The sequence below is a fragment of the Halichoerus grypus genome, chromosome 1, assembly GCF_964656455.1.
Source record: "Halichoerus grypus chromosome 1, mHalGry1.hap1.1, whole genome shotgun sequence".
NCBI classification, from domain to species: domain Eukaryota; kingdom Metazoa; phylum Chordata; class Mammalia; order Carnivora; family Phocidae; genus Halichoerus; species Halichoerus grypus.
Window position 1 is genome coordinate 140,664,250 of NC_135712.1, and position 15,202 is coordinate 140,679,451.

Sequence of the window (15,202 nt, forward strand, 5' to 3'; positions counted from 1 at the left end):
GATACTTTACAGAAACTCAAATACAACAAATGCTCTTGTTTACCTTTAGACCATAGCACATGGAAAGAAAGATCCACTAGGACCTTTGAGGTAGTCACTTTTTCTCTGACTACAAGACTGAAGTCCTGTGTATCAGAGCAATGTGTTACATTTATAATATGCTTAAAATATGAGGGTCATTTATTGACAGGTTTGTATTCCAATTCTGTGACTGTTTGGAAGCAATGATTCTTTTCCTTTCCTCCTTCCTTCCTGGGTGCCTACTTGTCTGCATTTTTTCTAAACCATTATTATGTATCAAAACACTAAGCTAGTCCCAGGTGGGGAGGTGATTTTGAAAATAAATAAAATTCAGTCTGTGTCCTCAAAGACTTACTCTGGTGGGTGAAAAGTCTAAGTTCATGTTGCAGACAATGGAGTCCACTCTAAGGAAAAAAAGAAAAAGTTTATTTGAGGGCATTAGGTAGCTGACAAAGTCTTTGGAAAGCCCTGGGAATCCGTTTTTAATGACACATCACCAAGTATGAGAGCTGCCAGGAGAAGTGCCCACCCACAGCCTTGCTCTTGGGGAAGCCCCACTGCTGCCACAGAAGAAATCCATGCTCGCAGGAAGATCCCATTCCCCCAAATGCACACGGAAAGATCCACCAGGACCTTTGAGTTATTCACTTTTTCTGTAACTACAAGACTGTTCAGGGATCTCTCATTGCCTTCTTTTCATTCCAAATCTTTCAAGGGTATATCTAATTGGCAACACCTAGGCCACATCAGTTATCTCGCCAGCAAAGAAGCCTGGGAAATGTAGTTTTTAGCTTTCTGGTTTCTGCTACGTAGGAAGTTACTCTAGAAGTGTTGGAATGTGTATGGAGGAAATCCAGAGTGCCCACCATGGGAAGACACACAGATTAGGAGATAACCACAATACACTGTGTCAGTGTTATGCTGGAGTGGATAATAGTACTGAAGGACAGCCTAATGAAGGCACCTGTCTCAGAGGGGAGGAGGGACATTTAGGGAAACAGTGGGGTAGAGTTTCACTTACTAGGGCTTGAAGGGTGTCATGGTTGTGTTAGGATAGGGTAGGTTTGCGATGCAGAAACAAACAGCTTCAAAATCTCAGGGGCTTCATATGCAGCTCATGCAATGTCAGTTCTGTGGGTGGGACTAGGTATAAATTTGTGAAACCTGGGGCAAACTGAAAATATTGGACCCCTTTTCCAAAAATTAATCAGAATTTCAAAATACTGATGGCAGAACATTAAACCAAACACAGAGCATAGGTTCCTTTGTGATTGTATAGATCTAATGCCTATGAAGCTGGCCTGGTGTGGGGATCCAGGAGACTCCCCAGGTAGGCTTTCTTCTTTTGGGTAACTGGCTACAGGAGGCAAGGAAGTAGAGTCTCTTGTATGCTCAAGGAGGGGGAAAGACAGATCATGGTGAACCAGTGGTTTCCACCCAATGGCTCCAAGAAAAGGAAATGACAAAACGATAACTTTCCTCTTTGAAAATACTATCTGTATTTGAATATTAGTAAATGTAGCATGGCTTAAAAATTCAAGAGGCTTTTACCTAGTGACACACTTTGAACAGAATAATCTCAAAAAAAAATATATGTTAGATTTTGCTACATCTAAATGCCATTAGAATAATTAGTGGTAGTAACTAATGAAAACTTTGAGGAGGTTTGAGTTTAATGCTTTGGAGCAAGGAAAAATGTTTCTGTTCTAGTACACATGTCTTAAGATGCAAATTATACTTGTATTTAGGTGGGACAAATTCATATCTATAGCATGCCCATTCAATTATGTATTGTCTATGGCTACTTTCATACTACCGTGGTGGAACGTGGCTGTATGGCCTACAAATCCTAAAGTATTTACTGTCTTCATCTTTACAGAACAAATTTTCTAATCTCTGGTCTAGATGGTCACCAAATATCTGTTTTGATATGAGAAAATTTAGGAATATTGCCTTAAGGTGACACAAGGCTGCTTTTTAAAGAACTGGCTCTGTCTCCTGCACCCAGAAAATCCCCAAGGAGAGCCTAAGCAAGCTTTCAGCTGCTGCGAGAGAGGTGTAGTGTTTCTCTTTTCACTCTTGAAAGGCTGTCTACAGGGCCACCTTTGGCAGAGGTCATTATGCAAACACAGAGTCATCTCTCCGTGACACTATGTGCAAGGCATTTGCACAAATGTAAATTGTATTAAGGCCTGAGGATAATGTATATACTTTAGTCACTTTGTGAAATTGTTCAGTCATCTGGATGTCTTTCACTGTGTTTACCAGGAAATGGGAAATAGAGAATTGAGCAATTTTCTTGTCAATTTGATCAATGTAGACTGGCAACCTCAGTGCCTTCAGTTAAAAAAAAAAAAAAGCTTTCCCCCACTTCAGTTGTTGGAATTTATTTCTTTTACTATGTTACCCAGTTAATTACTCCAATTTTCCAGTCTGTCTGACCATTGAAGACTCAGCCTGTTTGAATTTTACATGTGGCTGGTACAATTGAGGTCTGTTCCCAAACTGTAAGCTTTTTCAGTGTAGGATTCATGTTTGTTTATCCATCTACTCACTTGGTCCTTTTGATCTGCAGCCTGAATTGTTCAAATTTCATCTTTAAATCCATCAAATACCACTGTAGAAACACACAAAAAACGGAGGAGAGACTTTGGAATGGAAGACCAAGAACTGTAGGATTTGGAGAAACAGCGCCCTGTTGGTGAATGGAGGGTGTGAGGAGAAGGGGCCCGGCAGGAGGCAGGCCTTGGGAATTGTGTGGGGTGTGAGAGGAAGCAGAAGCAGCCAGTGCTTTAGAAGGTACCGTCAGTGGAAGAGGAGTGATCACGGGGCTCGTAAAGATCGACGAGGGAGAGGGAATGTTTAAAGGACGGTTAAGGGCCAATAAAGTTATATTCAGGAGTAGCCAGTCTGAGAAAATAACACTGGTTACAAATTCCAACATTGTCCTGGTTGAAGAAGGGATCTTGAACTGGTTCTAGATAGTCCTACCTGGTCAGGTGTGGGGATTTTCTCCTCCTGCTCCCACCTCCTCCTCCTGGTGTTCAAGAACTCCTTACCTCCAGGGGTTGATGAGTGTCCTTATTGTTAACCAAGGGATTGTCTATGTGGAGAGGGGCACATGGGTGAGAAGCAAAGTTATAGGATACAGACAAGTGTCATCCTTGAGTGGACATTAGCAGGCACTGTGTTGCCCACTGTGAGTTGGTTTTCCTCAGTGGCATCAGTGAATGATGGCATGCCCTCACAGTCCCAGCTTCTGGCCATAGATGGTACTTGCTTTAGAGGGGATGTTGGTTTCAGGTCTCACACCTTCCTGCTTACACAGCTCCTCTCTTGCCTTTTTTCCTGCTCGTTTGTGCAAACGGTTTGCACATTTTGAAGGGTGGCTTTTGAATTTACGGTGAAGTATTTTTGCGATCTTTGTTTCCCCCAGAGTGACTCACTCACATTCTGGAAGAGGGCCCTGGGGAATCTGAGGAAGGAATTCCATGGGAAGAATAATACTATAAAATACTGTATCCTGCCCACAGTGGTTATTAGATTTGCTGATTTAGAATTTATTGATGACTTCTGACATTGAATTAGAGAAAGCTATGCCATAGGACCAAAGTTCAGAGAATATTCAAAAGGGTTTTCCTGTTGGTTGGTTGTTTAGCCGTTCTTGGATAATGAAGTTATAAGTGAATACAGAAAGGTACTAGAACATTACAGAACGATGGGGAAAGATCACATACAGGTACAGATCTCAGTCACTTGGAGATCTGGAGGCAACTGTCACAATTAAAACTGAGAATTTAGGAGTAACAGAGGAAGCAGAGCCTGAACCAGTGTCCAGTGGTTCAGGTCCTGAGGAGTGAGGTGGAGAGAGGATATTGGTCAAGAGGTAGAAAAACATTCCTACAGAGGTTTTGGAAATGGCTGACATCTTTTAAAAGCCCTTGCTTCCTACAAGTGACTTTTCTTCAGTTGTAACAGGCTTTCAAAAATTTGATGAGCAGTAGGAGTTAACTTGTGTCTTGGAAAGAGGTTAGCTTGGCTTCTTAGGGGGAATATGAGGTTACTCTAATTAAGAGGATTTACTGAACAAGGATAGGAGTGGTATAAGTCTGGCATATCCTGAAGACACTTAGCAAACCAGTAGATTAAAATCAATGCTTTCTAGGAGCTGGTATATGTTTTGAGGGTCTCAGTGCAACCTGGTGTCTCTTGTGCTTCTCTTTGAGTGTTAAGTGCATGAACTATTTACAGTTGGGTTATAAATTTGCAGGCTCAGCCTACATCTTTTATCTCAGGATGCCCACCATACTGGTGGAATTACAGCCCTTTTGGTATAGTTGTAATACAATGTTTTAATTCTTTTTCTTCCTCCTTTTACCTCATTAAAGAGCTTCTTGACCTAGACCCGTGCAGATTTTAACATACACACAATCCCTTAAGGATTGTTAAATATGCAGATTATGATTCAGTAAGTCTGACGGGGGGAGAGGCTGGAGATTCTGTGTTTTTCACGAGCTTCTAGGGGCCGCTGGTGCTGCTGTCTGAGGACCATAGTTTGGATAGAAATGGCTAAATGAAGGGGAAGTTGCTTGGTAGCAAAAAGGTTGAGTTTTACAGTCAAGTCAGAAAGGCCCGGGTGGTGTAATTCTGGCTCTGAAACTTACAATGCCCTGAAACTTGTATGACTTGGACACATTTTTTTAAGCTCTTTGAGCCTTGTTTTCTTATCTGAAAAATGGGGTTAATGTTACTGCCTTTGCAGGTATCATTCTACTGTGTACATTTTCCCCTACGTCATCTTGTTTGTTGTTTTATCTCCAGTGCTGAGCACAGTACCTGGTATTTCACCATGATTGAGTGAATTACCAAATAAATAGGTTTGATTATGAATTTTATAATGTAAGTCGAATATGCAGCAAAGTGTCTGACTGAGAGACATTTCAGTAAATATGGTTGCTTCCCCATCTCTTCCCTTTCCCTCTGAAACAAAAAGCTAAATTTGGATGCATAGCTCACAAACTGTTGAAGCAGCAACATATAAAACAGGTACTGTCTTTGTGATCCCTTAGTGAAATAACAATTACACTTCAGATAATAGAAGTTTGATGGATGGATGAGAGAGTAGTTTCACAGTGTTGTTGTTACACATAAATGGACAAGGCTAAATTAGGCAATCACTTCCCACAAATTGATCATCTAAAAATGCACATGTGTCTTATCTGCTGCTGGAGCCGGGGAGGGAAGCAACTGTGAAAAAATTTGAGGCTTTTTAGAATTCTGTGGATTCAGAAAAGACTGAAACCAGGTGTATAGCTGATCTTGGGAATACGAATGTGACCTCTCTGGCTCACCAAATCATGGGTCCCTCTTTCCCTAAGAGGTCAATTTTATTTAAGTATAACAAGTTTGGTCCTTTTAAAGTGTAATAGGTGTGGAACTTAAAGGGCTAACATTAATTCACATATTCGTACGATTTAGTTTAATCAGATTGCTTTCCTCACTCTCAATCAGTTAACACTATTTACTAAGCATCAACTGTGTGCCAAAAACCCAAGTAGATGCTGCCGAGATGGGGTGAAGAAGGCAGAGCCGGTCTTTGCCCTCCTGAACCTTATTTTTGAGAGTGGGGCCGGGAGATAGAGAAAAATAGGAAGATAGGCCAAGGGCTTTTTACTGTTCGGTTGGCTTTCAGAAGAACATTCACTGAGGTGGGTAGTCACTTACTGCTTAAATGGATGTAAAGCCAGTTCTGGTAGTTATTTGTAACTATGACTTTAGAGCAGTAAGTGCGCTAGCTTTAAAAAAACAATTCTTATTTTTAAATTTATGGTGGCAGAGAGTTTTGCTGCTCTGTTCTCTGTTCTGTCCTCAGGACTTTCAGTGATAGGTACATGGTAGGTGCTCAGTAAGTAGTTGCCAGAAGATTCAGAGAAAATTGCAAGAATGTACTCTTAGTGAATTCTTGTTAATGGTGACTGAGGATTTATAGGTTTGTGTATATCTAGGACTAATATATTATCATATCTCTCTGTACCCAGTGTGTAGATCCTTGCCACAATTACTTTATTAATTAGGGTAAAAAGACAAAATACCCATAAAGTATGATGCTGTTTTTATACTGAAGCATTTGAATAGGCGCATCAAAAAATTAACAGTAAACAGATCTTTGGACAGTTCTCTATATTGACAATTCTCTTCTTAGGGCTTTTAATTTTTGTAGTAGCTGTCACTGTCCTTACTGGCAGTTATTATATTTTAAAGTGTTTGTTGAAGTTGACAGTAGATTGAGTTTGTGTTTTCATTTTGTTCTGAAAGCCACTGATTCTGAAGTGTATTATTTCTTCACGTGCATTACTGTTTTTGAAACCGTCGTGTGGTCCTCACCACTTCCAATTTCTTAAGTACAAGATTGTCGGCAAAGCTGCCACCTACTAATTGGTCTAGTCCTTATGTAGTATCGTGTTCATTGCCCAAAGCAGGAGGTGCTGTAATGTCAACAATGAACTCATCTGGTCTAAAAAGAGGAGGAAGAGCATCTAGCCTAATAGGAACTCTGATTGACATGCGGTTAAATAAACCATGGGAGTAGAAGATCTCTGATTACTGTTGTGATTATGATCATTCTAATAGGGAAGTAAAAAGATTTCATCACACAGTGTAGTAATGAAGCCTCATACCTGGCTGATGTTATGGGATCAGCATTTGTACCCACAGGTCAATCTCATCAAATCTTAGGCAGGAAATCTTGGGCAATTTCTGAATTAATAATGAGTGAGCCCAGGAGATGGCTGCTTAGTCAGGCAGATGGGACAACCCTTGTTTCTAAAAACATCCAGCCATATTGAGATTAGGAGTACTTAGAAATGTAAATGGCATCAATTGAAGTATTGTCGCTTTGTGTTTTTTTTTTTTTTTTTTAATAGCTTCCAGACAAATATTTAAAAGAGGTGGAGGAGGAGAGGAATAGAAACAAAAAACACTGTCAAAACAAGTTTTCTTGTTGTTCTGGAGTGATAGTCATTCCAGAGATACTGTCCCAGGAAAGCAGTCTTTTCTCATTAGAAACCATGAAGGTGAAAAATAATTGCTCTTACAGTCCAATAAGTGAAATAAGAGCAGAAAGGTTGCTGGGAGCCCTATACAAATTAGCGTATGACCTTGAGTGATGGGCTCTTTATCTGGGAAGTAAAGGGTGGAGACTGAAGGGACTGAGGGCATGAAGCCAATACAGCAGGAGGACCTGAAACATGGCCCTAAGCAAATGACCCATCACCAAAGCAGAGGGAGAGAGAGGAGGGGTAAAAGGAAAGGGAAAGTGAGGGGCAGGGAAAGGGGGGAAAGGGGAGGGATAGCGAGTGGGAGGCGGGAACACACATGCTCTGCCTCTAAATTAACCATGTGGTTGTCATTGGGTAAGGCATATAATCAGTCCCTTTCCCGTAAGCAAAGTGAGGAGACTATATTAGTGGTTTTCAGATTGTCTTTTGTAGATTTTAGGAGTGCAGGGAGGGGCCTGATTCTCAGGGAGTAGGTTTGGTTCAAAAGTGGCTGAAAACCAGTGATCTAGGGATGATCTCCTGACCTAACAAACTAGGATTTTTTGACTTTTATCATCTCTCTAACAGGGAAGGATTGATGGTGAAAAGCAAAACAACACTTCTATTTTATGCTTGTAATTAAGTGAAGAAGTATTGTTCTTGCTTAGTAATCTGTATGCAGTGTGATTTGATGATTTGCAATTAACACTTGTGTTTCCAAAATCTCATTAATCTCATGCATTCATTGTTTGGAAGAAGGGTCCCTGAATTCATGTTGACTCATTGGACTCATTCCTGTAATGTTGTCCAGGATAAAATAGGGAATGGAAGGAATTGCTATATAAGGGATGTCCCCAGTAAGTTGCATGTTACATAAAGGAATTTAATTTGGATAGGTTATAAGCTTAGTATTGGCACTGGACTTTATTTGATGGGATTATTTGCTCATCTCCAGGAATGTAAAGATGGTTTAATAGATTGGCACCCATAAAGATGTACCGATGTTTTACCGGCTTATTGGTAGAATGTATCCTCAGAGTGACAAATTATGGGGGAGGGATAGGGTGGCCAAGAAGGAGAAAATGCAGAGACAAAATTTTCTTTTTAAAATTTAAATGTAGATTTTTATTCAAATGATTGAAAATCAGTAATGAAAAATAGTTTTTTAGGGTTTCCTCCTGGTGTGGAGAAGGATGTAAGATATAAAAGAAGGAGAGAATAAAAGGGCAAATTGATAGAAGAGCCAGTTAATTCCTGTGAGCCAGTTGTAGGATGAGTAAATGACTAGCCCTGAATAGAAAAGACGCAGAGAGAGAGGAGTCTATAGGGCAGGCAAAAACAAGATATTGACCGGAAACCCTTTTCTGTAGTTCACAATGCTGACCCCATAGTAAGGATCACAGATTTCTAGATGGTGGATTGGTCAGCTAGGTACAGTGAAGAGAACAGCGTTAAGATTCACCCCAACTCATTAATAATGAAGAGTGCCTCTTTAGAAAAATGTTCAGACAGGTAGCTTTAGAATAACCAGAATAATATAGTTCCTATTATTTTATCTTTGCCAGTGTTACTTTAATAGAAAACTGATTTTTTAAAACTTCTTAACTGGAGGAAACAGTTTATTTTTCACTTATGGCACTTCAGCAAAACAGCTGACTCTTGCTAACCTGGTGGGCACGCAGACACCTCTTCAAAGAACTGACAAATAGTAGAGAATGAACAAAAAAGCAACTGGAATGTATATTGACTTTATCAAGTGTGTCTGATAAGCGGCTGCCACCTGCAGGAAGACCTGCTAGAAAGTCTGCTTTTACTCCCCTAGCCCTCCAGCACCTTGAATTTGCAATAGCTGCATCTTTTTCTTCAGTTAGTTTCAGGGTAGCTTTGTGTTGATAGTATTTATTCTGACAAAGGTCAGTAATTATCTCAAATATCATCGTGTTACAGCCACTGCATTAAAAAAAAATGCCAAAAGCAGTTATTGAATTGTTTTCATCTGGCAGATAATGGAGATTGGTTTTTGACCTGTCGTTATGTCTATAAATAGTTAATCCCATTATTGTAAAGAAAATGAAGCTCTTAGCCTTATTTATAGAAGGGTATTTTCAAAGAGTGAACAGTTGGGGCTGGAGGACACTTTCTCAGGCTTTTAAATGCAATTAGGAGATTCTAACTACGAAATCAGAATGGAAAATTTCTCTTCTAAATGTAAGTGGAACACATTATATTGGATGTCATGATCTGTATAGGAACAGTTACAAGATCAATATATTTTGAAGCCAAAGCGTTTTCTCTAATCATATCTTTTTCCTATCCCATTCAGCTAAGCATTCTGAGACCCCCAAATCTTATCCTGGAGTTATTTGTCAGGCTTATATCAAAAGCTTAGTGTGTATGCTGTCATAATTATCACCTGGGTGATACCTTCAAGCCCTAAAGGAAGAAAACAGGTATAGTTGTAATTTACATGCTTACCTCTTTATTCTCTTTTCCCTAAGTACTTTACTGTTGTCAATAAAGTTACACTTCTGTGACTTCCCAGACTTGTAACAGTTTAAGAGAATGTCAGAATCATTTCTGACATTTTAGGGCTTGATACACATGACTGGTGGTGTCCTGCGTAACACAAAATATGTTTTGCTACTTGAAAGCTCTGATGTACTTGAAAACTGATGCAAAGAACTGATCTACTTGGGGCGACAAGTCAGTGTATAGTGAGTTAATTGCATGCTAAAATTCTCTTTTCAAGACAAGTGAGGATTTTATTTTTCAACACAGAATGGAGAATTTATGATCCGATATCTTAGGTAACTGGAGCCTTACCCCTTGGATGTATGGTTTGGTATGTATGTATAGTATTTTGTGTTTGGTTGCATTTCACAGAGTAACTGTCCTCTGCTTAGCATCATCACTTAAAGAGAATGAGGTCAACCATCATAACTGTGAATGGCCTGACTTTGTGAATGGGAAATTTCCATTGAAAGACTGCAAAAACACTGATCCTTGGGTCATTTTCCAATTCTCTAGCTGTTTAGTTGACTCTAAGGCCACCATAAATGTTTCTGCCTTCATCATTCAAGTCTTTTGTCCTATTAATTGAGCTATAGCATCTGTCTCATTGCTCTTTTTGCCCCACTTCAATCTCTAGAAATTGCATAGATTTCTTTGCTCTGAGTTTTCCACTGACCCTAACTTCCTAGAATGCCTTCTGTCTTCCTAGATCCAGTATACTCTAAAGTCCACCCTTTTTCTCTGTAGCCTTCCCTGACCAGCTTGGAGACCACCTTGACTGTATCATCAACTGAACTAAAAAATGTGTCATTGGTACCCCTGGAGTATGGTCGTGTCTTACTGTTTCTCTATGTGCCAATCTGCCTACAATCCAGAGTCTCAGTTCTGAGCCCTAGAAGGTCAGATTCACTACCATAATTTTGTATACCCCTTCCTCATCCAGTATATATATTTTTATATAGGTGAAGCAGTTGGACAAATTGAAAATTAATGATCTGAGTCCATCTCTTTGCCTTTATATTAGGCTGATACCTTAAACCAGAAGATTATATACTTGTTTACTTAACTTTCAGTCTCCAGAACCTAGAGGTTATCATGTTGTAGGCACTCAGATTATGTTGAACTGAAATGAATGATCTCTACTGACTGGATATTCAGGAAACAGCATTCCTTGATAACTCTGCTTGTGAACATTATTTGTATTTAACTGAAGGTATGCTAGCTGAGACTGTCATGGAGATGGCTTCTGTTTTGGCTTTGGCAAAACCTTTTGATGTTGATGACGGCTTGACTTAAACCACCACCTGTGATGAGAGGTGCTATTTACACCCACAGCCCCCCCACGCCCCCTTTTTAAGGATTTTGAAATAAGATGACCAATGTCTCAAAATATTTTTAATTATATGAATGGAACATATCCACTGTGAAACTTCAAGCATGGCTCTTGATACTAAGGCTTTAAATGGAGATGTGTAGCTACATTTTCAAATTTCTCAATTTAAATTTAAATTAGCTTTATATGAAGAATTCTAGAATCATTGGCTAAAAATGAATAAAAGTGAAGTAATTTGATTGATCAGCCTGGCAATATTTCTCTGTATTGACTGGTTGATATACAGCCTCAGTCAGCTCCTTCTGATGGTATTCTCTGCATTTGTTACTCTTCAAAATATATTGAAAACTGATGCAAAGAACTGATCTACTTGGGGCGACAAGTCAGTGTATAGTGAGTTAATTGCATGCTAAAATTCTCTTTTCAAGACAAGTGAGGATTTTATTTTTCAACACAGAATGGAGAATTTATGATCCGATATCTTAGGTAACTGGAGCCTTACCCCTTGGATGTATGGTTTGGTATGTATGTATAGTATTTTGTGTTTGGTTGCATTTCACAGAGTAACTGTCCTCTGCTTAGCATCATCACTTAAAGAGAATGAGGTCAACCATCATAACTGTGAATGGCCTGACTTTGTGAATGGGAAATTTCCATTGAAAGACTGCAAAAACACTGATCCTTGGGTCATTTTCCAATTCTCTAGCTGTTTAGTTGACTCTAAGGCCACCATAAATGTTTCTGCCTTCATCATTCAAGTCTTTTGTCCTATTAATTGAGCTATAGCATCTGTCTCATTGCTCTTTTTGCCCCACTTCAATCTCTAGAAATTGCATAGATTTCTTTGCTCTGAGTTTTCCACTGACCCTAACTTCCTAGAATGCCTTCTGTCTTCCTAGATCCAGTATACTCTAAAGTCCACCCTTTTTCTCTGTAGCCTTCCCTGACCAGCTTGGAGACCACCTTGACTGTATCATCAACTGAACTAAAAAATGTGTCATTGGTACCCCTGGAGTATGGTCGTGTCTTACTGTTTCTCTATGTGCCAATCTGCCTACAATCCAGAGTCTCAGTTCTGAGCCCTAGAAGGTCAGATTCACTACCATAATTTTGTATACCCCTTCCTCATCCAGTATATATATTTTTATATAGGTGAAGCAGTTGGACAAATTGGCACTGTGTTCAGGTCTGTTGTATACCTTTCTGGGGTATACAACAGTTGGTGACTTATCAACAATGTCTAGACAGGGCATTAAAACTTATAAAATGCCATTTTCATTTGCCTTGTCTTTGTCAGAGACATGCCAACCATCTTTGTGAATAAATCTACCCAGAGTAAATCCACTCTCAAATTTCCAGGTAGCTAGATGTTAATTTCCATAGTCTTTTAAATATAAATATGAATATAAATACTGAGATAAAATGTACTGTTATGAAAATCCTGTCAAAGGAGTAGGGGCAAGAGAAATACATAACTTCTTTCTCCCACCTGAGTAGTAATCTCTACAGGCTTCATAACTGAAAGGTCCTTCCCTGAGCCTGAGAAATTTGTTGGACATAGTATATAGCCTGGATTTTACACTCAAGTAAATATGCTCTGTGTGTTCCCAAAAAGGCCAATATTTATATATCAAGCTCACCAAGTTAAATTTACTTTCCCACATTAAGCCTGCATGATGAATGGCTTTATCTTGCTTATTACAGCCTGTTAAATCATAAATCCCCAGGCAGGAGAAAGAAAAAAAATGACTTGAATGAAGAAAATCACTGAGGGATAAACCATTACTATTTTAGATGGTTATATTGAATCACATTTGCTAACAATAATATGTAAAATACCTTAGAAAACCCATTTTCTCTTATTTTCCTTCCATTTCAATTTCTGTTGCTAACAACAAAAAAGGAATGTTGATATAGGAATATCTGACTAACCCAATATTTCTATTTCCCAATTTTGTTACCTACATAATATACTATTCCTTGAACCAATTTTACTTATATTCTTACTTATTGGGTGAATAAATGAATGAATGAAAAAACATGAGCATAAAAGTATTTCCATGTTCTAGCTGAAATGCCCCCTTCACTTACTGACATTTTAACCTATTTCTTGGTTTTAAGGGAATTCCCTATTTCTCAAAGAGCCTTTCTGTTGTAATTGGTTGGAGTTCTTCTCTTCTCCTACCATACTTCCATAGTCTTTGCATTTTGTTTAGGTAACTATTTTAATCTGCTTCGTATTTAAGTAGTGTTAATGGTCACCTAAAAAGTGTCTTGTTCAATGTAAAACTACTCATTTAGTGGTTTTTAGGCTTCTTTATGTTCCACAAAGCAGATCACAGGGCATTTAGAAGGTAGGATAGCATCAGAGTGACTGTATAATTTAAAGTCCAAACTGGACACTTTTGAGAGTGGTGGGTGTGGTATTAGTAATTATGCTGGGACAATAGGCAGAGGCCAGGACCCTCCTGGGTAAACCAGATGTATAGGCTCCTTAGGAAGCACGAATGGTAATTCTTATTTAAGAAGATTAAAACATGAATGAGAGTTGAGCAGATGGCACTGTGTTCAGGTCTGTTTTCTGATACCTAAGAATAAAGTAGACTTAAGTGGATGTTGTGAATAAATATGTTACTAGTATTCCTACTGGGGTTACATATGTAAAGACAAGAGAATAAACATACATGGTAAAATATTGGGTGGTTCAGGCTCCAGTTCTTGCAGCTGAGAATAAAAATAAGATACATGGTTTCTGTTGTACAGGTTTGTTTTGTATACTGGTTGCATTCAGGAAATAATTGTTCATAGCTTAGTGTCATGGCTGTGTACATATCTGTCTTCATTACTAGACTGTGAGCTCCTTAAAGGCACAAATGTGTGTTATTTATATTTGTATCTCTTACAGCTCCTTACATATGCATAGTCAAACACTGTGCTGTGGCATTGTGTAAATTTTAGGAAGAGTTTTGCTAGTTCAATCTTTGCTTAACGAAGGCTCTGCTATAAAATTCTTGACTGGTGAACTCTCCACTTATAAGGAACTTATTTTCAAAAGAAACCATTTTATTTTTGAATTGCCATATTTATGGAAAAATACCCCTTTAACTTAAGTGAAACATACATCTTATTATAATTATGACTTGATTTGTCATATTTCTTAAACACTCACTCTCTACATGGCATTGTGAGTCTACTTGCTGGTCCTCATTTGACCTTCTGGATCTACCCAGAATAAATCTAATCCCTTTCCTTTCATATAGTTGAAGTCTGCTATCATGGTCTCCTGAGTTTTCTCTTATCAAGTCTTAGCTTTACCGGGTTTTTAAATCCTTTCTCATATGAGTTACTTTCCAAACTAATTGCTACTCAGTTCATCTTTTAAAGTATCCCACTTTGAAAGTCTCTCTTAAAAAGGAACACCCAGTTCAGAGCAAAATCTGTCAGGTGAGGTCTGCGCAATGCTGAGTATGGTAGTTTATTACCAAGATTGCCATACAGTTATGCAGATTTGTGTGCTGTGCAGTGGTGCCTGGCAAAGGTGGTATCGGGTGGCTAAGTTCTAGCCTTCACTCCACCCACCGAACCACATGTCCTGGCTCAGGGCTGTGTCTCCATAAAGGACCTCCATTGTCTTATTAGCATAAAGGCATGGTATGGGCTTGCCAATACCAAGTCAGTTATGCTGACCCTTTCTCACCTTGCCCACCTCCTAAACTCTGCACATCTTTATAACAGAGCCTAAGATTTCCTATGCTGTTTTGGCAAGTGCATTATTTGTGCATTATTTTGACCTTGTGGCTAACGAAAGTCCCTGGTTCTTATTTATATGAGCTTCTGTTAAGCCAGATTTCTGCTATTGGGTCTGACATTGATAGATGTCATTGAAAAGGATAAAAACTTTCTGCAACTTATACAGATTTTCTTCCACAATGACTTGAAGTCATTAATCAACACTCCTTAGGAATTTTTTCTTTCAACCAACGATTAATCCATTTCATTCCTAGTCATTTCTTCATCTTCTTTAAAAGGAGATCTTGAAACAATAAAATCTTCTGCTAAGCTTGTTATTTTGTGTCCATGGTACTTCCCTGAATCAACCAGGTTTGGCAGTCCTATCTAGGCAAACAAATATTAATTCTTGGTAATCGCTTATTCTTTTGAAGCAGCCACAATTTATTTAATATACACATTAGAATTTAATTAAGACTTGATATCAAGCTCACCAGTTTCTGGAGTTTTTCTTTCTTCATTGCACATCCTCATTGCTTTAAAAAAATCAGGATGTTCATTTCTCTCAGGA

The 15,202-nt window shown here is 38.8% G+C and overlaps 1 protein-coding gene across 17 annotated transcripts in view; it reads left to right on the plus strand.

Annotated features, from left to right (window-relative positions):
* The window catches only part of RBMS3 (RNA binding motif single stranded interacting protein 3), a 1,332,425-nt gene that overhangs the window by 125,028 nt on the left and 1,192,195 nt on the right, over window positions 1-15,202 (plus strand). The window lies entirely within an intron of this gene.